A 22,655-nucleotide genomic window follows, 5' to 3' on the forward strand; every position below is an offset into this window, starting at 1 on the left:
GGTCCAATTCCCTTTCAAAGATTCTCCAACTCTAGAAAGAATAGGCTGAAGTTTAGGGAGAGAGACCAGTTAAAGGCTACAGATGAGACAGTGATAGAGCCAGTTCTGTATCCAGGTTTCTCAGAGTCCAGGCCTATTCTTGGAACATGTTCAATTATCAGGGGGGTCTAACATCACAATTATGGGCCTGAGTTTGAGTCTTGCCACTTATTGGCTGTGAGGCTTGAGGCACAAAGCTTTTGGGCTGTGCCCATTCTGTAGCTCCAGCTTCTGTTCTTTAGTTTTCTGATCAGGACACTATAATGTCGCCTTATAGAGTTGCTGGGGGGACTGGACATGGTCACATAGGGAGGAGGCCAGACTCGAAGGCATGAAGCTGTGGGCGGCAGCACAGGGCAGGCAGGCTGGAAATGCTGAGTGCTCAGGGTGGGGAGTGGAGGGGATTGGGAAGCCTGCATAGCCTCTGGAATGGGGAGGGAATGATGTCTGTCTTCAGTGGGGCTCCTTGCCAAATTCTTGCTCACCCTGCAAGTCTCAGCTCAAAGGGGCTTCCTCCAGAAGTCCTCCCTGAGCTGTAGCAGAGCTGGCATCTTCTCCCAGGCTTCCTTGCTCTTTGTGATGTCTGCTGATGGAAAAGCTTCCTAAGACTGTAGGGGAGACAAACAAATCTGGGTTTGAACGCTTTACTAGCTGTATGACCTTGGGCCTTAGTTTTCTCAACTAGGAAATGGGCACTGACAGAATCAACTGCGTGGATATGCTGTGAAAATAAAGTGTTTGGCTTGATATTAAGAACATGCAAAATAAATGGTAGTCATTTTTATGATGATGATGATGACATTCATTCATTCACTCATTCAAAGACCCTGGACACAACCCTTCTTTGAGCTCCAACTGGGCACTAGGGACATAGCAAGTGATCAAACAGTCCCTGATTCTGAGAGCTCAGAACCTAGCCCACCAATCTGCAAACCCACAATTCCAACCCAATATGGTACAAGTTGCAGTGGGTCCTCTGACACCCAGAGCATGCACAGAAGGAACCACCCAGGCTGCCAGCAGGAGTCAGGGAAGGCTTCCTAGAGAAGGAAACATTTGAGCTGAGATTTGAAGGTTGAGATGACTTTGGTCAGGTGGTCAAGTTGGAGAAAGGCACCCCAGATGGGGAGCACAGCATATGCTAGTGCCCTGAGGTGGGAGGGACAAAGGGGACCCTAAGGCAGATTGGGGTGGCCGGGGCATAGAGCAGAATTCCACCAAGGTGTGGGGACCATCTCCTCACCCAGGTGGCCATGGAGAGTCATGGCCAGAAGGACCCTACAGGAAGGGCAGATTTGGATGATGATGATGATGATGATGATGAAAATGGTGTGGCAGTGACTGATGTCTCAGCCGCACTGTTCAGGCCCTGCCCCCCCCCCCCAGTGCTGCTTGTAATTGGCTTGCAAATAATCCCTCAGGTCAGGATGTAGGGGCACTGTGAAGCGGTACCACTCAATGCTCTAGGTAAGAGGGATGGAGCTTTACAATCAAGGGTGCCCCTGTCTGTGAATTCCAGCCTGGAGAGGTTCTCCACCGTGGGGCTGCATCCACCTCTGTGTCCTCTGTGCCTGGCATTGGGGGGGGGGGGGGGCTGAGCAGATATTCATCAATGTCAAAAAATCAGCTTGAGATAGCCATTCAGATGGTGAAAGGACCCACAGAGAGGGACTCGGTCTCACGGAAAGGCAAAGAGGCCCCTGCTCGCCTGCCCACGCTGGCCTTCCTGCTCTACCCACCCAGCCAGGCTCCTGTCCTCCTTTCAGCCTGCTCGCAGTCCTCACGGAGGAGAGCCTGGGCAGGCTGAGCTGGCGTCACCTCTGCCCGCCCCAGGCTCTGAGCCCTGACCCTGAGGACTGCCGTGGGCCAGCGGCAACCTTCCAAGGCCTCCGTGAAGCCATCCGCTTCTTCTTGACGAAAGGCATCTGCGGCCCGCCAGCCCCTCCTCCGCCCAAGTGGGAAACACAATACGCCGATAACGATCTAATATTTATACAACGCCTTTCTACCAGATGCATCCCAACAAAGTTTACAAGCTGTCCCCGCTGACAATGTGTTCCAGACGCGCTCCCCCCACCCCCGCTCCAGCCTTTCATCCTGGAGCCCCAAGTGCCAGCAGACGCTGCTGAGTCCACCTGAGGGCTGGCGCGCCCGGCTGGGCACGAGGGACCGGCCCTTCCCGTCCCCTCTCCGGGCATCGCGCGGCAGGGAGACAATCTGTGCTCATGACTGGAAAAAAAAGCCATCCAGGGGAAGGTAGGGCCGCACTCGGGGTTTGAAGTTGGGCCAAGACTCACAGCATCCAGCCCTCCGCAGCCTCAGACCGCGGGAGGGACGCGGGAGGGCCGGCTGCGAATGTACCTCCTCAGTCACTTCCTCCCAGGCAGCCCCATGAATGGGGATTTGTGTTCATTCCCGCCCATAAATTGCCCCTGGTCACCAGGGCCGTGTTCTGTGTCAGAGTCCCTGACCACCAGCCTCGGACAAAACCTGCTTTGTGAAGTCCGGGTGGAAGACAAACAAATGATTATTACCTTCATTTATCCCCTCCCCGACCTTCTTGTCTTGGCCTGCAGTTAAGGCCTTTTTTCTCTGTCAACAATCTTGACTTTGTTCCCTGAGAAGGAAACAGCTCCGGGAGGGACTTGCAGAGATGCTGCTTGCAAGAAAACCGTTTGGGAGCAGGGTGAAAAAAGACAGAGGTTACAGGAAATGGCAGACATTTTTTGTTGAATTAAACCATTAGGAGTGACCCCCAAACCAGAGCGAGGCAAAGGGAACAACTGGATACATTTAGGTCAGGACAAGCAGCCAAGTGAGGAGCTGAAACCAATTACCATAAATGAATGTTTCTCTTTTATTCACGACCACCATGCCTGTTCCCAGGATGCTCTTGGGCGTCTTATAAAAACAGATGAACTCTCTGGTTTTGTTCGGGGAGTTATTAGCTAATGCAACTGTTGGGCAATTTATCAAACATTAGCACATGCTGCAATTAATGACCAAAAGTTGTCACTGGCTGGTCCAAAGCCGCAGAGGCTGCCTGGACTTCAGGGCTCAGGGTAGGGTTTTCTCTTTGGTGGGGTCATTTACTTAGGATACTGGTGCCCTAAGAGAAACAGGCACCCTCAAAATCTGCCCCTTCTGTAGGATCCTTCTGGCCATGACTCTCCATGGCCACCTGGGTGAGGAGATGGTCCCCAGGCCTTGGTGGAATTCTGCTCTATGCTCCAGCTACCCCAATCTTCCTAGGGGTCCCCTTTTCCCTCCCACCTCAGGGCCCTAGCATATGCTGTGCTCCCCACCTGGGGTGCCTTTCTCCAACTTGCCCACCTGACCGAAGTCATCTCAACCTTCAAATCTCAGCTCAAATGTTTCCTTCTCTAGGAAGCCTTCCCTGACTCCTGCTGGCAGCCTGGGTGACTCCTTCTGTGCATGCTCTGGGTGTCAGAGGACCCACTGCAACTTGTACCATATTGGGTTGGAATTGTGGGTTTGCAGGTTGGTAGCCTAGGTTCTGAGCTCCCTGGAGTCAGGGACTGTTTGATCCCTTGCTGTGTTCCCAGTGCCCAGCGGGAGCTCAGAGAAGGGGTGAGTTGGGTTTTTGAATGAATGAACAAATAAATGAATATTAGAGCCATGTACAGCCCTTCATGTTAGCGCCCTCCTGTGACTCCTACAGTCTTAAGCTGTCTTACTGTCCACCAAAGACATGGAATAGTGGTTCTCCCAGCTGAGAACCACACAGAGGCATCACAAGGTAAGAGGGAGACTGGGTTTATGGCTTGATGGAACTACTTTCTCTTTGCAGGCCTCAGTCTCATCTGTGAAATGGGTGGGTAACTCACCTCTGAAACTTCTGGAGAGAAAAGTTGCAAAACATGGTTTGAGGGGCATTCCCAATCCAAAAGGGGAGAGGAGGGAACAAACTGAATGAAAGCTGCCTCACTGCTTGCCCTTGAGTACCTATAACTTGAGGAAAGAGTTCAGCTTCTTTATAGACTTTTGGCTAAAGACCCTCTGTGTGGAGATGGGGAAGAGCTGATTTTCAGAGTCATGAGGGGTTGGGTCCAGTCCTGCTTAGCCGTGTCTTTGCTTTGTCACTTCAGGTGAGTCACCCCTTCTTTTGGAGCCTTAGCTTTGATTCTGGAAAATAAGACCTTAATGTCAATGTCTGAAAAGTGCCGTCTAGCCCCTCTCCCAGAGCAGGGACTTATTTTTTATTATTACCATTAATTATATATTAACAAATGTCACAGGGTGGGTGGGGTTAAGAGGCAGGGAACGACAGCCCTCAGCCTGTCATCCTCTCTATTGTTTCTTGCCAACAAGATATTCTGTAGGAGCTTCAGTGTTGCAGAATTAACATTCTTCCTCTCCACGAATTCCACCAAAATGTGTTTCCAACCTAGCAGCGGCCCCTGTGCCAGACTCTGCAGCAGGCCTTTCCAGGCCGAGCTGCCCTGTCCCCAGCCGGCTGGGGCTGACATCTGCCAGAAAAGCAGACCACCTTCTCGGATTTTCCGTTTGCAGCTGGGAGGGCGGCTGGCAGAGCAAATTACAAAGCAGGCTCCGGCTCCAGCTCCTGATGGGGTGGGGCAGGCCCCTTGTGTACTGGGCCAGGCACTGCCAGCACTGGCCTGAGATGGACCGGGAGCAGCAGGCGCCCACACGCCAGGGCACACAAGTGCCCCTGGGCCAGCAAAGGTAGCAGGGAAGGTGCAGGCACAGAGGGTCTTCAGGACTTGCGTAAGGACTAAGGTGAGGGTCCTCCCTCTGGACTTCAGGCAGGTGTTTTGCCTCCCTCAGACTTGGTTTTCTCCAACTGTAAAATGGGAATAAACATAGGTCCACAGTCCCTTATCTGACATGCTTGGGGCCAGCTGTAGTTTGGAAGTCAGAATTTTTCAGATTTTTAGAAGGTCGTGTTGTATATACTATACTTTAAAAAACACCCCCAGCAGGATAAAGGAGAGCCTGAGAACAAACAGTGGTGATTTTGCAGTGAAATGTATTAAGCGTAAAGACATAAATAGCTTTGTGTAGATTTGGTTTGGGGTTTTTTGACACCAAATGAATTTCTGCAAATTTATGGGAGTGCTCTCCTTTTTCAGAACTTCCTGGATTTCAGAATTATGGATAAAAGACGGTGCCCCTGTAGTATCTATGGGACAGGGTTGTAACGACAGCAAGAGACAGCGGATGTAAGACAGCTTACAGGCCTCCAGGAAATGGGAGGTACTGGCTCCCAAGACCTACAGCTCTGGCAGTGCGGCTTCAAAGCCCTTCTTGGGTGACTCTTTCTGGTAACAGCTTTATTGAGATGTAATTCATATACCAAATAATTCACCCACTTAAAGTATACCTTAGCCCAATGATTTTCAGTATATTCACAGAATTGTGTAACCATCACCATAATCAATTTCAGAATATTTCATCACCTTTCTTTTCATCCCCCTACTTGCCCGTCTCCCCAGTCCCAGCCATAAATCTCCTTTCTGTCTCTACAGAGTGCAGATTCTGGATACTTTATAGAAATGGAATAATGTAATATATGGTCTTTTGTGACTGGCTTCTTTCATTTATCATGTAATTTTCATGGATCATCTATGTTGTAGCATGTATCAGGACTTTATTGATTTTTTATGCTTGAATAATATTCTACTGAATGGATATACCACCTTTTAAATATCTATTTGTGGGTTGATGGACATTTGATGTAATGCTGCTATGAATATTTGTAAGTTTTTGTGTGGACATATGTTTTTATTTTTCTTGGGTATATGCTTAGGAGTAGAATTGTTGGGTCAAATAGTAATTCTGTCTAACTTTTCAAAGAAATGCCAGACTGCTTTCCTTAGCAACTGCATTATTTTATATTCACATCTATAGTGTATAAAAATTCTGATGTCTCCGCTTCCTTGCCAACGGCTGTTAGTGTCTGACTTTTTGATTAGAAGCATCCTAGTGGGTATAAAGTGGTATCTCTTATGGCTTCAACTTGCATTTCCTTGATGAGTAATGAGATTGATATCTTTTTAGGTGCTTGTTGGCCATTTGTATACCTTATTTGGAGAAATGTCTTTTCAGGTCCTTCATTCACTTTAAAATAAGATTATTTGTGTATGTGTATTTTATTATTGAGTTTCAAGGGTTCCTTATGTGTTCTAGATATAAATGCCTTATTAGATATATTTATAAATATTTTCTCTCTTTTTTGAGTTGTTTTTTCACTTTTTAAATAGAGTCCTTTGGAGCACAAACGTTTTTAATTTTGATGAAGTCCAATTTATCTATTTTTTCTTTTATTGCGTGTGTTTCTGGTGTCATATCAGAGAATCCATTGCAAATCCAAGGTCATGAAGATTTATCTTATGTTTTTGGTTTTTTAAAAAGAGTTTTATAATTTTGGCTTTTATATTTGCGTCCTTCATCCATTTTGAGATAATTTTTACATATAGTGTGAGGTAAGGTCCAACTTCATTCTTTTGTGGGTTTTCCCTTCTTGGGTGATGCATGTAGAGTTTGAGAGCCACTGTTCTAGAATTAAACCCCCAAGAAGTCAGAGCTCATATTTGCTATGTCCTTGGCACCAACCACAGCTGTATAGGAGTGAATGGGCAGATGTGCCATGAGGCAGGGACTCTGGATGTCAAGTCAGGCTAGGTGTTGATGGAGACCAAGCTCCCTTCTCGGGAGTACCCCCTCTTAACGTGGCAGAGCTTAAGCTTCTTTTCACACACCTTTGGTGATAAGGAGCTTTCTCTTTATAGAGCTAGTCACTGTAGAGGGGCCTTGGTGACATGAAGGAAAGTTTTTCCTCACACAGAAGTGAAACCTGCTTCCTTGTAGCTTATAAACCTCCCTCCACTTCCTCCAACCCTAGCTCTTTCCTCTGGGCCCCCAGCACCTTCCCTTTCCTGGTACTTGGCACATCCCAGAGCATGGCTACGGGCACTGGCACTGGCAGGTGGGGCCTGTCTCCCCATTCCGAGGAGTAGTGGGTTGGGAGTGTTGTCCTGATGGGCACTGAGACAGACCAGAGCCGGAGCTGGACCCAGCTCTGCAGACTTGCCCTGTGCTCTCCCCCCAAGGAGGCGCTCACCACTCTCCCGTTGCCAGGCTGGCTGACCCCTGAGGCTGTGAGCAACTTGATAGTGGCTTGAAGAACTCTTAGAGGCCTCTAAAAAGGAGGAAGGCACTTGGAACCATTTCACAAGTTCACTAGACACAATTTTAAGACCTAAATGGGCTCCAGGAGGTCACAGAAGTAGCTGGGAGCTTATTTCCAAGCAGTGTAATTTGACCAGTTCGCTTCACTGTAACAAATGGGTAAACTAGACACAATTTTTACCTTGGCATCCACTCATTCATTTACTTATTCAATGATTCCCTCATTCATTCATTCATACTCTATGATTTGTTTGCTTGTCCACTCATTCATTTCCTCTTTCATTCATTTGCTCGGATACCTGCATCGGTCCACCTCCTCCCCTCTTTCAAGTCTTTTTTTCAAATGTCATATCATTGGAGAGGCCCCTCATTCCCTCTCCCACCACGGGAAAACCTCTTGCCCTATTTTATTTTTCTCCATAGCGTCTTTCTAAATACTGTCCAATTTGCTCATTTCATTCATTGTCTGACTCTGCCGACTGTACCCAACAGGGATTTTGTCTACTGCTTATATCCCTAGAGCCTCAGTGCCTACCATAGTGTCTGGCACGTAAAGGACTTAAGGAATGTTTATTAAATCAGTGAATCCACTCGTTTATCCCATGGATTTATCCCTGAGGATCTGCTGGACACAGAGTTGCTTTCGAAAGGGGTCAGGATCCAGGATAGGGGCTTGGGGTGGAGGCCTGTGGACTGAGCTTCGAAGGCCGGAGACGCTGCGTTGACAGATGTTGACGGGTTGCACATTCTGGGCTGGCGGAAAAGCGCAGGCCATGTTTGCAGATGCTCCTGAGGCCTACGGCTGGATGGTGAGTAATTGAATGTGGAGGCTGAGGGCAGGGAAGCTTTGGGGGTGACTCTGGTTATGTGTTGGAGAGTCTGGGTGGAAGGTGATGTCATTAACCAAGGGGGACTTTGGGGGCTTCGACAGGAGAAGGAAAGATGATGGCTTCAAGATCTCCCTTTCAAAAGCAACTTGACCCACATTTTTTGTGTTGTGTTGATTTTATTTTTGATTCATGTTGGAAAGCGCCAGGAGAAGAGGGCGTTTGGCCGCCCCATCCGTCTCCGCTGTCTTACGTCTAGGTGTCTGTGAAATGTGGCTTCTGGGTGCGGCCGTGGAGGGGGTTACACAATGGAAGACCCGCCCAGGAGCTTTCCTTTGCCGTGGTCGGCGTGGGCTGTGGCGAGACTGGTCGGGAGACGAAGCATTAGCGTTTGACACTTGGACCCAATTGCCTCCAAATGATTATCTGCCTTTTGAAAATTATAGGTAAAGCTGCTTTGGAATTTTGAGCAAACATCAGTCATAGCTATGGATTTCATGTGAAATTACATAAAATCCCCCAGAAGAGAAGGAAGAGGGAGAGGAGCAACTAGGAAGACTTCTTGGGGGAGGAGTCTTTCAGGGGCTGTTCGCTGGTAGTGGGCAGACCTGCCCTGAGGGGGTCCCTGAGGGAGGGCATGAGGAGGTATTTCTAAAGCATGAGGTAGGTCCCCCTCACAGTCAGAATTTTCCAAGGATGGAATGGGTTCCCTTGAAGAGTAGTGAGCTTCCTGATCCATCAAGTGTGCAAGCAGGGGTCAAACAGCCAACTATTAGAGAGGCTGCAGAGTGTCTCCTTGTTACGGGTGGGTGGCTGGAGTGGATTTTACCTTCAAGATGCTTCCAGGGCTCATATCCTAGGCTGCTAAGTGATTTCAAGATTAAACATGTCACATCATCACCCCTCCCCTGACCCTGAGACACCCACTCCCCACCAGGACCCAAACCCTTGACTGTGAATGATGGAAATTAAGGTGTCAAGAATAGGTCATAATAAAAATGTTCTCACTAATGAAAACAACAACAACAACAAAAGGACAGAGCTGGTATCACCTGCCACTCTGTTATACCCAAGGAATGAATCGACTGAGACCTTGAGCATCAGAGGGTCTAACAGAAAGGACACAGCCAGACATTATGTGCTCCTGGCGAAACAGCACAGCCCCACCTATCATCTTGCCAAAGGGGTTTGAGCCCAAGTCTGATCTACCCTCTGCTTGCAGCCGCCAGTTTGCAGGGAAAACAGAGGACAAATAAACATGGTGAATGTACCATGAATATATGTTCAGCAAACTCCAGACTATGGACTCTCTACAGGGCAAGGAGCCAGGTTCTTCAACAGATAAAGTGTCAGGAAAAGTAAGGGATGGAGGTGGAAAGCTGAGGATCAGGAGAGACCCAAAAGATTTGTCAAATGTAGAAAATGGGCACTACTAAATCACAGTGTCTAGGGGTATACATTTGAATGACAAAATTATAAGGAAAAGCAAGAAAATTATAATTGTGAAAGTTAGGATTATGGTCATTTTCAGTTGGGGGGGTTGTGATTGGGGCGAGGCACTCAGAGCGCTGCTGGGGTGGCTGGCACGCCTCTATTTCTTGATCTTGGTAATGGTTACACGGGTGTTCACCTTATAATGGTCATTAAACTGTATGTTTGCTTTGTGTGGTTTCCTGTTATTTTACAATAAAAAGGTTAAAAAGAGTAAGCCACATATGCAATGTTTTGGTATTACTGCTCACGTGCCAGTACGCTGGCAGCCCCTTGCCTGCTCCGAGCTAGTGACACGGACTGGCAACGGGCTCTTTCTTCTAGCCCCCCCCCCCCCCCCGGACACCCTGCAATGTAGAGATGAAGAGATACAGAGAATGAATGGAGGAAAATGGCCTAGTGGAGAAAAAACATCCTTTAAAAACGCAGCAGCAGCAATAACAAGAAGGAAGTCCATCTGCAAAGTTTGCAGTCTCCAGTTAAGTTGACATATCCCTTCTTAATTAGCCCCTCTTTGGTGGGATTGGTGGGGGTCCAAGTTGGGGAAAGGAGAAGGTGTTGGGGGAACCAAAGGCCTGCGAGAAGTCTGAGACTGTCTCATCTTTTCCATCCCAGGGGACCCCAGCTCCTGGCAGTGTTGCTCTGGGAAATTCAGCATGTCCCCTGGGTCTCTCAGCCTCCAGGGAGAGGTGATAATCGGTTTCCTGTGAGATAAGGCACAGGAACATATTTAGATAAAAACAAAGTCAAGTTGAAATCCCTTAGGGGGTGGTTAGAAAGGTCCTGGAGCCCACTCAGTGGCGCCAAGGCTTACAGTCTGGTGAACAGGGAGCCTGGCCCTGTCTTGTGCTGGAGACCACAAGGCCACCAGGCCACCAAAGTCACATGTACTTGTGTGTGTGCATGTTTGTGTGTTAACATGTGTGTATGCCTGTGTTGGGGGCCTTGGAAGGGACAGGCTTGACCCTCTGCTCTAAGGGGCTTAAATGAGGGTTTGGCACAGCCCAGCATGCTCACAGTTTGGCTGGCAGAGCAGATGGGGTCTCTGTGCAAACTGGAAAGAAGAGCCCCTTGATTCAGAAGATACCTCCCGATGGCAGTGCACACAGCTTGGGGAGCAGAACAAGAGCTGAACTTTAGCCCCCCTTCCCCTTGCAGAGGTGTCTTGGCTTAGGTGGACTGTTTTACTGACCTGTGTTCCTAAAGGGGCCAGACCTCCATTCCTGCTCCCATAAAATAAAAGAAACAAGCACACAGAGAGGAGTCTTCAGAGAACTTCCATATGTGCTCCAGTGCCCAGTACAGGGCCTGGGAGAGAGTAGGACCCAATAGGGTTTAATGGAGCATCTGCATCGTGGGTCAGCAGCCCAGCGCAGGCCGCAGCCGTCCTGGTGACTGTTCCAACTTGAACGGTCCCAGCAGATGCCCCGACCTGCTACTCACGGAGAAACAGAAGCTAGTACGTGGGACCTCCCTCAGCTTCCCGCCACCAGGGCTAGGAGTCTGCTCGCATCCCGGCCACATTCCTCCTCCCTCACCGTCTCCAGCACCTCTTCCTCCCATTTCTCCTCCTACCTAACTCACCTGTTTATCTTTCATGTCTCCCTGAAGCAGAACTTCTTCCAGGGCAACGGGGAGGTGGCGGGGGCTTTCCCTGACACCCCACACCAGCTACAAACTCTAGTAGCTTTCTGCACTTTTTCATAATACTCTGCATTTGTAATTTATTCCTTCAGTTTCTTTCCTTCCCAATAGACTGTAGGCTGCCTGGGGTAGGGGTCGTGCCTGCTTGTGTATTTGCTACAACCTCAGTTTCCAGCCCCCGGCCTGTAGGTGGAATGGGGGTGGGGTGGGCAGCTGTCTGCGGCTGAATAGATGAACGACCCATGCTTGAAGCGAGTGTATATGAATTTGGGAGTGTGTGCTCCGAGCTCCCGTGGCTCACTTCCTCTGATCTCATCTGCGACATGGCTCCCTGGGCCCCACAGAGATAAAAATCCCACCCAGAGCTGTCTGCATAAGGCCCAACCTGCAGGGGATGGAGAAGGCCAGGCAGGGCCAGGTCCTGGACAGGTTTGGAAACCCACTGGGGTATCAGGAGAGGCATCGGGCTCACTCTTCACCATGTTGGCCACGGGCATCCAGGGAGCTTGGTGCGCAGGGTATGTGTGTGTGTGAGTGAGACACTGGGGGTACCCGAGAGACATGTGTAAGCATGGGAGGCTGTGTGTGAGAGCGGGAGGACATGCATGGAACGGAGTGTGAGTGAGAGAGATTGTGAGACCGTGAGTGCACACTGACGGGCACGGCAACGACGGTATGTGTAACTGCGGGTGCAGCTGTGTGTGGCTGTGTGTGTCAGTGAGCCTATGAGGTGAATGTGAGCATGCGTGGAGCTCTGTGCGGGGTGGATGTGTGAGAATGTATGTTCTGTGTGCACAGCCAGGAGCAATGTGGAGATAACAGGCCTCCCTCTGTGACTCGTTTCCCCCCAGCAAGCCCTTTGCTGCAGAGATGCATTTGGAGGGGGCAGCAGGGAGGTAGGTGCGAGATCGAAGGCTGGAGGTGTGGGGCAGGTGTTCTTGTGTCAGCCTGCAAAGGCCTCAGAGTTCTCCCTCCTAGACCAGCGCTCACCCCAGTTCATAAGTGCATCACGGGGGCAGGGTAGAGCTGCCTCCCTGCCAGGGGCTCTGCCCGCTGCGTCTCCTGCCCCTCACCTGGCTGCTCCCCAGCGTGAAGCTGGGCCCAGGGCTGGGACTCAGGGGCTCAGGAAAGCCTGGCCACATGAACAACTTTTGGATCTGTCAGCAGCCCTGGATGTCGGCTGGGCAGGTTTAAATCCCAGCTTGGCTCTTTCATGGAGAGAGTCCAGTGCTCAAAACCAAACCAAACCAAAGAAACCTTGATTGGAGGGCAGGAGACATGTCACAGGCCTAGCTCTGTCACAGACCTGCTGCGTGACTTTGAGTAAGCCCCTTGCCCTCTCAGGATGATGAATGGATTAGCATGGCTGCTCTCTCATTTCCTTCTTTATTATTATTTTTAAAATCCTCCCCCAAGAGCATGCCCAGGGAAAGGAAGAGAAAGAGAGAGAGAATAGGAAAGAGAGACACCAATAGGCTGTCCTCTGCACATGCCCACCCGGGATCAAGCCCAGGTATATGCCCTGACCGGCAGCCGCTTGGTGTACAGGATGACGCTCGACCAGCTGAGCTACTCCGGCCAGGCGATGCTCTCTCATCTTAAATTCAGAGCAGACAGTGTGGCCCAAACTCATCTCCAAGCTCTAGGGGCAAAGCTCTGTGACCCAGTGGAGCCAAATTCTCTCTAGAAGCTCCCAGGGCAGGTGCAGAATAGGATCTAGTGCAGGATTGCATACAGTAGGGCCTCAGGAACTGCTTGATGAACTGCACTGGGGACTCATGCCTTCTGGGAGAGGCCATGGGGTCTATGCCCCAGGGGACTGGGCTGGAGACAGGCCTCAAACCCAGGCTCCAGGAGAAGGGGAGGCAAGGTCTCCACCAGCCCTCAGGATATCCCTGTGCGAACTAGAAAACGGCGCCCCCTGTTGGCGGAGGTATCATAGCAATGATGGGACCAGTGAAGATTCTGGTAGCACCTGCCAGGTGTCAGGGAAGGCTCGAGAACTTTTCATTAGTCTCTCCCACCGATCCCTCTTCACCCCTAGTGGGAGGCATTATTTGCCCCACTTAAGGGATCAGGAAGCGGAGGCTCCTAGAGGGAGGTGAGCTCTGGGGAGCAGCGGCCACCTGCCCTGCCCGTGTCCCGCTGCTGCCAGCCCAGGGCTGACCTCCCTGGGCAGGGCAGAGGGTTTTTACAGCGCAGCTTCCTGAGAGAGTGGGATTAAGGGGAACTGCTCGGGTGGGCCAGAGCCAGGGGCCAGGGGGAGGCCAAGAGGAAACCCAAAACCTCCGCAGCTGTTTCCAGTTTGCCGCCCGCTGGACCACGTGGGGTGTCAAGTAAGAACAGTGGCGAGCACCTCCCTGTCCCCCTCTCTACGTCCCTGTTGTGTCCTTGGTCTCTTTGGCTCTCAGTCTGTCTTTCACCTTGGCTTTTAAAAAAATCTATCTCATGGAATCAAGGAACTCGTCAAGGTCTCTGGTCCCTCTGAAAGGGGCATATCGGGTTCCCCTGACCCCAAGCTTTCTGCTGGTCTGCACTGGACACTCACCCACTCTTGCCGGCGCAGGGAGGTGGCTCCGCTTCTGGGAAGAGTGGCCACGAGCTCAGTGCTCAGAGCTCAGGGTCAGGACAGTAGTGCCAGTACCAGAAGTCATGCCAAGGGCTTTGGGACATCCTTCACCTCTCGGCCAGGCTCTGCTCCTCCATGCCCTGGACCTTCCTTTCCTGGGCATGCCTTCCACCTGCTTTCACCCCCACTCCCCAAGTTCATACAGGGGATCTCCAAGAGGGGCTGGTTCTACCTCTGACTTCATCTCCAGGCAAAAGGCAGTAAACCTCTGATCTCAGAGCCCAGCTCCCAGGAGCTGACCGCTCGAGACAGAGCAGACAGGGATGGGGTGATAGTGGAGGAGTGAGAGACTGAGCTCTGGAGTAGACGGACCTGGGTGCAAACTCTGCTTGACTACTTCCTAGCTGTGCGCCTTTGAGCAGCATGCCCTGGGCCTCGGCTGTGAAATCAGGTGGTCCTTAGGTGAGCAGCGCACAGTGCTTGGTGCAGAATAGGCTTTGGGACACAGGGTTGCTGCTCCATCCCAGCCCAAGACTCCACAGGACCCCAGCACTCTCCTGTTCTGATGCCCTCCATGGCTCCCCAGCACCTGTAGAATAGTAACCCCCTGGGCCCTGGCCTTCCATATGGCTGTCAAATCTCCCTTTCATGTTCTTATCCCATAAGCACTTGAGAGAGGCTGGAACAACACCCCGAATTCTCCCACTGCCATCCTTTCCTCGGGCTGCAGCCTTCACCAGAGACTGTCCACAACCCCCCACTTGTCCACATATCTATGCTACTTAAGGCCGGCAGGCCTCCCCTGATGTCTCCTCTAGCCATTCAGCCAGAAGAAGATCACTTACTTGTTACTCCACTTGACCATGCGGCACCATGAAGAACCAACATCAGTGCCAGGTCCCTAGCTAAGCACTGGGAACAGAGGAAGAGCCATCCCAGCTATGCCCTCGGGGGCTTCATCTGATGGTCAGGGGGACGAGCTTCATCCCTGGCATCTGGGGAAGAGCAGGAGGGCTGCCAGGGAGAGGACCACGAGGGGAGGTATGCTCCAGAGCAGCTGGAGGGAGCTGCGGTGGGCACAATTCTTTTCCCTCCCCAGCAGCTTCCTCCTTCCCCCAAATGTCATCACTTTTCAACCCACCGACAACAGTGTTCCTTGGTTGAGACTTAGCATTTAAACTCCAAGTCAAGGCCAAGTGCCAGGGCCACTGGGTTACCACTTAGGTAGAAAAGCCTTCCCCAAGCAGGGCTCGCCAGCTCCCACTGCTCACCTTTAGGCCAAGGAACTCAAGGTTACCCGTGGGAAAAGGGAGTGTCAGCTACACCCTCATTGGAATCTTGCTTCTGTTACTTTCTAGTTTTAAAACCTCGGGCAAATTTTTTAATTCCTTTAAGCCTGAGGTTCTTCTTTTGGAAAACGGGGATAAAGAAGATAATAGAGAGTAATTGTTCTCAAACTTTAGTGTGCATCCCCTGGAGGGCTTGTTAAAACAGCCTGCTGGCCCCACCCCTGGGGATCCAGATCCAGTAGGTCCGGGCTGGGTGGAGAATCTGTATTTCTAACCCCTTCCCAGGTGATGGCTGCTGCCACCAGTCCACAGGCCACGTGGCACTGAATGGCACTGAGATAGGAAAAAAGGGCTGGCTCTGTCATCGATGCTGTTGCAGTGTCACATGACATGTGTCTGGTGCTCTCACCTGGCTGCTCTCCTTGGGCACAACCCTGGTTCTTTTCCCTTTTGCCTCCGCCCACCTCACCTGGCTGGGCTCTGGGCAGTGAACACTCCTCCACCCCTGGAGTCCCTGCCTACAGACTTAACAGCAAGGCTGTTAAAATCAACTCATTAAAACCTGACAGAGCTCATAAGGCCCCAAGACAGGCAGGCATTTAAGCAGCTTGTTCCCCCTGGAGGCGCAGAGGAGCCAGGCCTGGGCTTTGGGGGGGCCAGGGACAAGTGACCAGCTCAGGATGATCCTCCCAGGGCACTCGCTGAGGTTCTTTCTGGGCTCTGTGGTCACCCCTGGGCCAGGCCACAATCCAGACCCCTGCTGGTGAAGCCTGTCTGGAAGCCACTTCTCAAACTAAAGCCACCGAGGGGACAGCACCGAGAGCGGTGCTTTACTCGTCCCATTTTGTTTAGTCCTGAAGACAAAACTTAGAAGTTAAGTGACTTGACCAAGGTCACACAGGGGATTCTTTGTGGGGCTGGTGGCGAGGACTCGAGGTGGCCTCCTCCTACCCCGGCACTCCCAGGACTAGAGTGACGGCAGCGTCTTCTCCCTGGTGACGACGGTGGCAGCAACACCAGAAGGGTCACAGTGACAGGGGAGGCGGCCGTTGTTGCAGGGCTGTGTCTGAGCCTGGGCGCTCGCTCTCCGAGCCCTGACCATGTGCCTGACGCAGCGCTTGCCTCACATTTGCGCCTCAGCCCCCCCCCCCCCCCCCCCCCGCCTAACCACCATCGGGTCCCTGCTGCAGTGACTAGGACGCTCGAGCCATCCTCGGTGCTCGTCCCCCAGTGAAACCTTCAGGCACCTCGGGACGTCACCTCCCGCCTCCGGCAGGGCTGACCTCACAAGGCGCCCTGGCTGACCTGGGGCAGCCGTGTCCCTGAACCGCCTTCCTTTCCCCGGCCAAATAAATGCTGGACTGTGCTCTCGTCCACGAGGCGGAATGATGGGCGCCCCAGACACGGTGACACACTGAGCTCCATCCTGGCCCCATGGGCACGGGGCACCTGGAGGGGGAAGGTGGCATTGCAGCTTTTCTCACACTTCGGAGCAAAGTCTTTTGTCTATGAAGCACCTTTACTCAGTCAATCAATGAAATCCCCCAGTTTGTTTATTTAGAATTGGGAAAAGGAAATAGACTCCATGTTTCTTCAGAAAAACATGACCCCCAAATGCCTATAACCAAAGGACTTTAAAGTCACCGTTGAGCGTGAAAAGCCTGACCTCCCAGGCAAGGCGGGAAGAGCTCGTCCTCAGGGCTCGGCAGCCGAGGGCCTGACGGGGCTCTGGCTCCCTCCCGGCGCTCAGGGGCTTGAAGGTTCTGCTCCAGGTTTGTGCAATCAGGGCCCGTGGCGCTGGTTTCTGAGTTCTATTACTTGAGATGAATATTTTTGAGAGTGTGTGTTGATTTGTGTGTAAGAATCTCAGTAAACTAGCATTGTAAAGGATATTCCATAACTTGAAAAATAACTCCTTAACCAAAAAGTCACAGCACACAGTGTGTGATGGGGAAATTTTGAAGCACGCCCTCTGAAACCAGGAATTAGGCAAGGACGTCTGCTATCACTGCTTCTGTTCAGCCTTTACTGGAATTCCTAGCTAGACTAGTAAGGCAAGACAAAAAAATAAAAACCAGATTTTGAGCGATTATGACAGGAAAATAATGATCTATGTAGAAATCTAAGAGCATCTACAGACAAACTATTAAAATGAATTGGAGCTCAGCAAATTTGCTAGATAGAAATAACATCAATATGTAAAAATCAATTGTGTGCTTAAATACCACAACGAAGTGTTAAGGATGGAATTTTAGAAAGGTAACATTTATAATGTGAACAGATAACATAAGGTACTTAGGGATAATTTTAACAAAACATGGGAGAAAATTATAAGACTTTATTTTAAAGTGTTAAAGAAGAGCCCTAGGTGGTTTGGCTCTGTAGTTAGAGCATCGGCCTGAGGACTGAAGGTTCCTGGGTTTGATTCCGGCCAAGGGCACATACCTCGGTTGCGGGCTCGACCCCCAGCCCTGGTTGGGGCTCATTTGGGAGGCAACCAAGTGATGTGTCTCCCTCACATCAATGCTTCTCTCTCTCTCTCCCTCCCTTCCACTCTCTCTGAAAAAGCAATGGAAAAAATATCCTTGTGTGAGGATTAAAAAAATTAAAAAAAATAAAGTATTAAAGAAGAGCCAAATAAATGGAGAGACAGATCATATTAATGGATTGAAAGAGTCAATGCCATAACAATATCCCTTTTCTCTAAATTAAACATTTATTGGAATTAAAATAAAAATCTCAACTGTGTGTGTAATTTTAAAAGCTCATTCTCAAACTTATGTGGAAGAGTTAAGATTCAGTAACCATTAAACAACTGAAAAAAAAGAACAAGGTGACTAAATTTGTCCTAGAAAAAGTAAGACATTTGAAACCCTAGTAATTAAGACATTGTGTACATCTGGAATAGATACGGCTGTGTAAATCAACACATTTCTCCTTCTCCTAGCAATCATCCAAAAGCAACAAAAAGAATAAAAAATGAAATCTATTTTTGGCAAAACTTGAGGACAGGTATTATCCCAAACTCCCAAATATGTGTAAGAACAGCCCAGAGGAGCTAAGATTAGAAAGAAAACAAATAGAAGGGAATGAAGAGGAAGAAGCTTAGGTAAAGATTTTTTGGATGTTTATCCAAAAGTTTATTGAAGGGCAAAATATTCTTTCTAAAGATAAGGCATATGTCCAGATATGCAAAAATTACATTGCCTGTTTTCAAAAACAGGTGTGATGACTGAAATAAAATGGGCTAAAAGGAAATACCTTCCTAGAACTGATTTAGTTGAGAAAAGCTTAGGAGTAAGGGCTACATGAAGAATTATAAAGATGATCCCTTTGTGGAAGCAATTTGTTTCTGTAGCAGCAAAGAAGAGATCCTTCTTGTGGAAACCAACCACCTGGGATTCTATACCGTTGCCCCCTTTTCTTTCCCTGACCATAGCATCCTTTTGTCAATGGAAAGTCCAGGAAAACCAAACCCAATTCAGTTAGTGCTAATGAGGATTTTTAATGCTATTATAAGGAGTAATAACAAGGATCTAACAAAGCACAACGTGAAGCTATTATAAGAGAAAAGGAGAAAAATAGAAAAGTTTATTGAAGGGCAGACTCCCCACAAAGAAAAGTTGCCAGAGAACAGATGAAAACTGGGAGCAAAGATTTTATGAATTTAAAAAATCTTAATGATGTAATTGTTTCTATGAAGTAAGACAAGAAAGCAAAGATGAAAGAACCCAGGGAAGAAAGAACAAGATCATAGAGGGAAATAATACACGAACTGGCAAAATCCAAGAGAGAAGTAGAAGAAAAAAAGTCATCTAGGAAGGAAGAGCTCAGAAAGAGCACAAAGAAGAATGGACATTTAAAAAATGCAGTATGTGACCCAGAATAAAAACACTAGAAAAGCAAACATGATGAAACAGAAATAAAGATTTTTTTTAAGAAAGCATTATTTGAGAGAAAATTATTAACACAGAAAATAGACAGTGAAGATCCAACTTACATACTTTTGGAGTTCCCAAAGCAGGTAACCAAAATAATAGCACTGAAGAATATTCAAAAGTTATTCAAGAAGATTTCATGCAAATATACTCTATATATTTATCTGGAATGGTAAGACCAAGACATAGCCTAGTAGGTTGATTCTATTTAAAAGGTGAAGGAAGAATCTTTTGGTTACCCAGTTAGGTTTGGGTCATATAAGAGAAAAAAAGGTCAGAACAGACTCATATGTATTTAGATGAAATTTTAATGTTATTAGACAGTGGAATAACATCTACAAGAGCCTCAAGGAAAGAAAGTGAGACCCAAGGATTTTTATATCCATCCCAACTGTCCTTCAACTAACAGCCTTTCAATTTTAATGACTATAGACAAGCAATATTGAATAGGCGTGATTTCAGGGTGATAAATCAAGAGTGAATTAGGGAAATTACAGTAAAAAGACTATAGAGCTAAAAGCTGTGAAGGTTAGGTTGAAGATCAGAGAGTAAATTACACCCCTAAAAATATAGAAATGAGACAACTAATACAAACTGTGAGGGGAATAAGCGTGAGAAGGCTAGAGGCAGAGAACTGGCTGTGTGCCTCAACTTTATAACTGAGAGTGAAAGCATATAATTTGAAGCTGACAAATCAAGAAATATATGCTTATTTAATAGCACACAGCTATACTCTAAAAAAGGTAACGTTATTGACAGAAATTGAGGAGTGGAGGAGAGAAAGGAAAATGGGGAGGAGAGAAGTACACTAATTTCATCACCACTCCTAGGAGGAAACTAGTAGATGCTGTCTAAAGAAACAGAGAACAAAAGGATGCATAGAAAGTTATAATTATGAATGTAATCACTAACACAAAATAAAAATTTGCTATCAGAATAATTTCACACACAAAAATAAATCAAAGAGATCACACAGAAAAGAACTTGAGAATGACTTCCATGTTGAAAAATGTGCAGAAACCAAGACCAAACATATCAGTCATATCCATATACGTGAACAGGCTAATATCACCTATTAAAAGAAAAAGATTTTCAGATTGGGTCATAAAGGAAAAAATTGTATGCTGTATAAAAGAGACCCATGAGAAAGGTCATTTAGCCATTTTAGATAGGTTAAAAATAAAGTTTTCACAAAGATGTATCAGTCGAATGCAAGTACAAAGAAAGGACTTCAAGCCAAAAAGACACAAATGGGTCAAAGACAGGCACATTACCATGTAAAATTTGCAGTTTACAATGAGCATACTTATTAGTTATCTGTTGCTATATATCAAATACCCTAAAATTGAGCAGTTTAAAACAATGAACACTTATTACCACGCAGAGGAAGAAGTAAATCTGGAGCGGCTCCGCTGTGTGGTGCTGGCTCAGGTCTCCAGTGAGGCTGCAGTCAGGCCGTTGGCCCGCGCTGCAGGCAGCTGCAGATTCACTGGGCCGGGCAGACTTGCTTCCAGGCTCGCTCACCTGGCAGCAGGCAGGAAGCTTGTGGCCTGCACGGACATGGCAGCTGGCTTCCCGATGGCAAGGGACAGGGTGGGATGGGGGTGGGGGCGAGAGCGGAGGGAGTGAGAGAGAGGGGGACTGAGAGAGACGGAGGAAGAGCCCAAGATGAAAGTCACGGTATCTTTATAACCTGTTCTTGGAAATGCTATGTATCATCACTTCTGCCGTATTGTATCGGTCAGAAAGACCAACTGTGGTACAGTTTGGGAGGGGACGACACAAGCATGTGCACACTAGGAAACATTTCCCATAACATTTATGCATATTAATCTATGCACAAAATAATATTGCATCAACATTTATAAAACTATGGGAGATGTGAGAAGAAATAAACCACAAATACACTAGTAACGGGACACTTAATTTAGCAATCTTAATATGTGATAAGGCAAGTGGATAAGAAATAGTTAAAGATAGAGAAAACTAAATAACATTTAAAAATCTATACTCTAAAAACAGTAATCCTCCTTTTTAATTCAATTGCCCATAAACTATTCATGAAAATAAGTATTGGGCCACAAAGAAAACCTTGATAAACTACAAAAAGTGAAAATAGATTGGATAATATTTTCTGTTTACAATAAGTCTAAATTAGAAATTTAATCCTAAAAATCAGAAAACAAAAGGCCCCCTTACTCAGAAATGAAAACAAACAACTGTACTAACAAAAGCCTTGGGTCAAAGAAGAATTAAAAACCCAAATTTCAGGATATTGAGAAAATTAATTCTGATGATAACACTGCATGCCAAGCCCATGGCACACAGCCAGTGGTGCTCCCAAGCTGGTGCTGCTTGTGAACGAGTGGGTAGGTCAGACAGACCACGTTTTCCAACACCCGACCTTCATCAGCAGTGAAGCGATATTTTGCCCTCCATCTGTATTATTCTCAATTGATTCAGAATTTGGACAAAGAGAGATGTTTTTTGTTGGGCTTCCTCAAGGCCCGCCATACTACTAAATGATGAAATGGGACAAAAGAAAAAAAATTAGAGAAATAAAAACTAGAAAAGGGGCCATAAAGTTATCAGTACTTACAGATGACTGTATTCCTGGAAAACATAACAAATGTACTCAAAAACCATTACCTCCAGTAAAAGGATTTTGTGAGATGTATATGTAAAGTTAATAAGCAAGAATCAATTACGTTCATGTGTAAATATAACCATTTGGAAGACATAAGGAAAGAAAACATCTCCTTTACAAGGGTGATGACAATAACAGCAAAGTAAACCACTTTGCAGTCAAATTAACATATAAGAGCAAAACCTATACCCAGAAAATGTTGAAACACTTAAGGACGCAAAGAACACACAAATAAATGAAAAGACCATGTTTTTGGCTAGGAAAGCTCAACATCATAAAAATGTCAATTGTTCCTAAGCTAATTTCTAATGCAATCCCAATAAAATGCCAACAGTTTTTTTTAAAACCAGACAAACTAATTCTAAAGTTCATGTGAAAAAATAAAGAAATGATACATTCAGGAAAACCCGGAAAAGAAGAGTAATATCAGGGGACTAGCTCTACCAGACGTTAAAACACATTAAATTCTCAATAATTGAAATAGGGAGGAACTGAAGCATGAGTAGCAAGACAGGAACATCAACCATAATAGAAAGTCCAGAAATAGGGGTGAAGACACGTATGGGAGTTTAGGACATGAAAAACCGGCCTCTAAAATCAGTGGGGGAAATGACTCACTATTCAATAAACATAGTTGAGGGTCACTGGTTGGCCATGTGGAAAGAAGATAAAGTTAGGTTTATATCTTGCCCTGTGCGCTAGGATAAATTTCAAATGAATTAAAGGTTTAAAAGTGAAAATTGTGTTACAAATATGCTATTAAAAAACACGAGAAAATCCTTTTGTAATCTTGGAACAGAAAAAAATCTTTTAAATTATGGCTCGAAATAGAGAAGACAAGGAAACAAATAGAAACATTTAACTGCATTAAGGAATCCTTTATGCCAAAATGTAAACAAAGTCAAAAGGTAACTTAATGGGCTATGATATATAATGGTCATATTTCATCAAAAGGTGAGCTTCCCTAGCTTAGAAAGTGGTCCTGGAAATCAAGGAGATAAAGAACCAAACGCTCAGTGGAAAAATAGGCGGAGAACA

This window comes from Miniopterus natalensis, chromosome 9 (genome assembly GCF_054644295.1).
Source record: "Miniopterus natalensis isolate mMinNat1 chromosome 9, mMinNat1.hap1, whole genome shotgun sequence".
Taxonomy (NCBI): Eukaryota; Metazoa; Chordata; class Mammalia; order Chiroptera; family Miniopteridae; genus Miniopterus; species Miniopterus natalensis.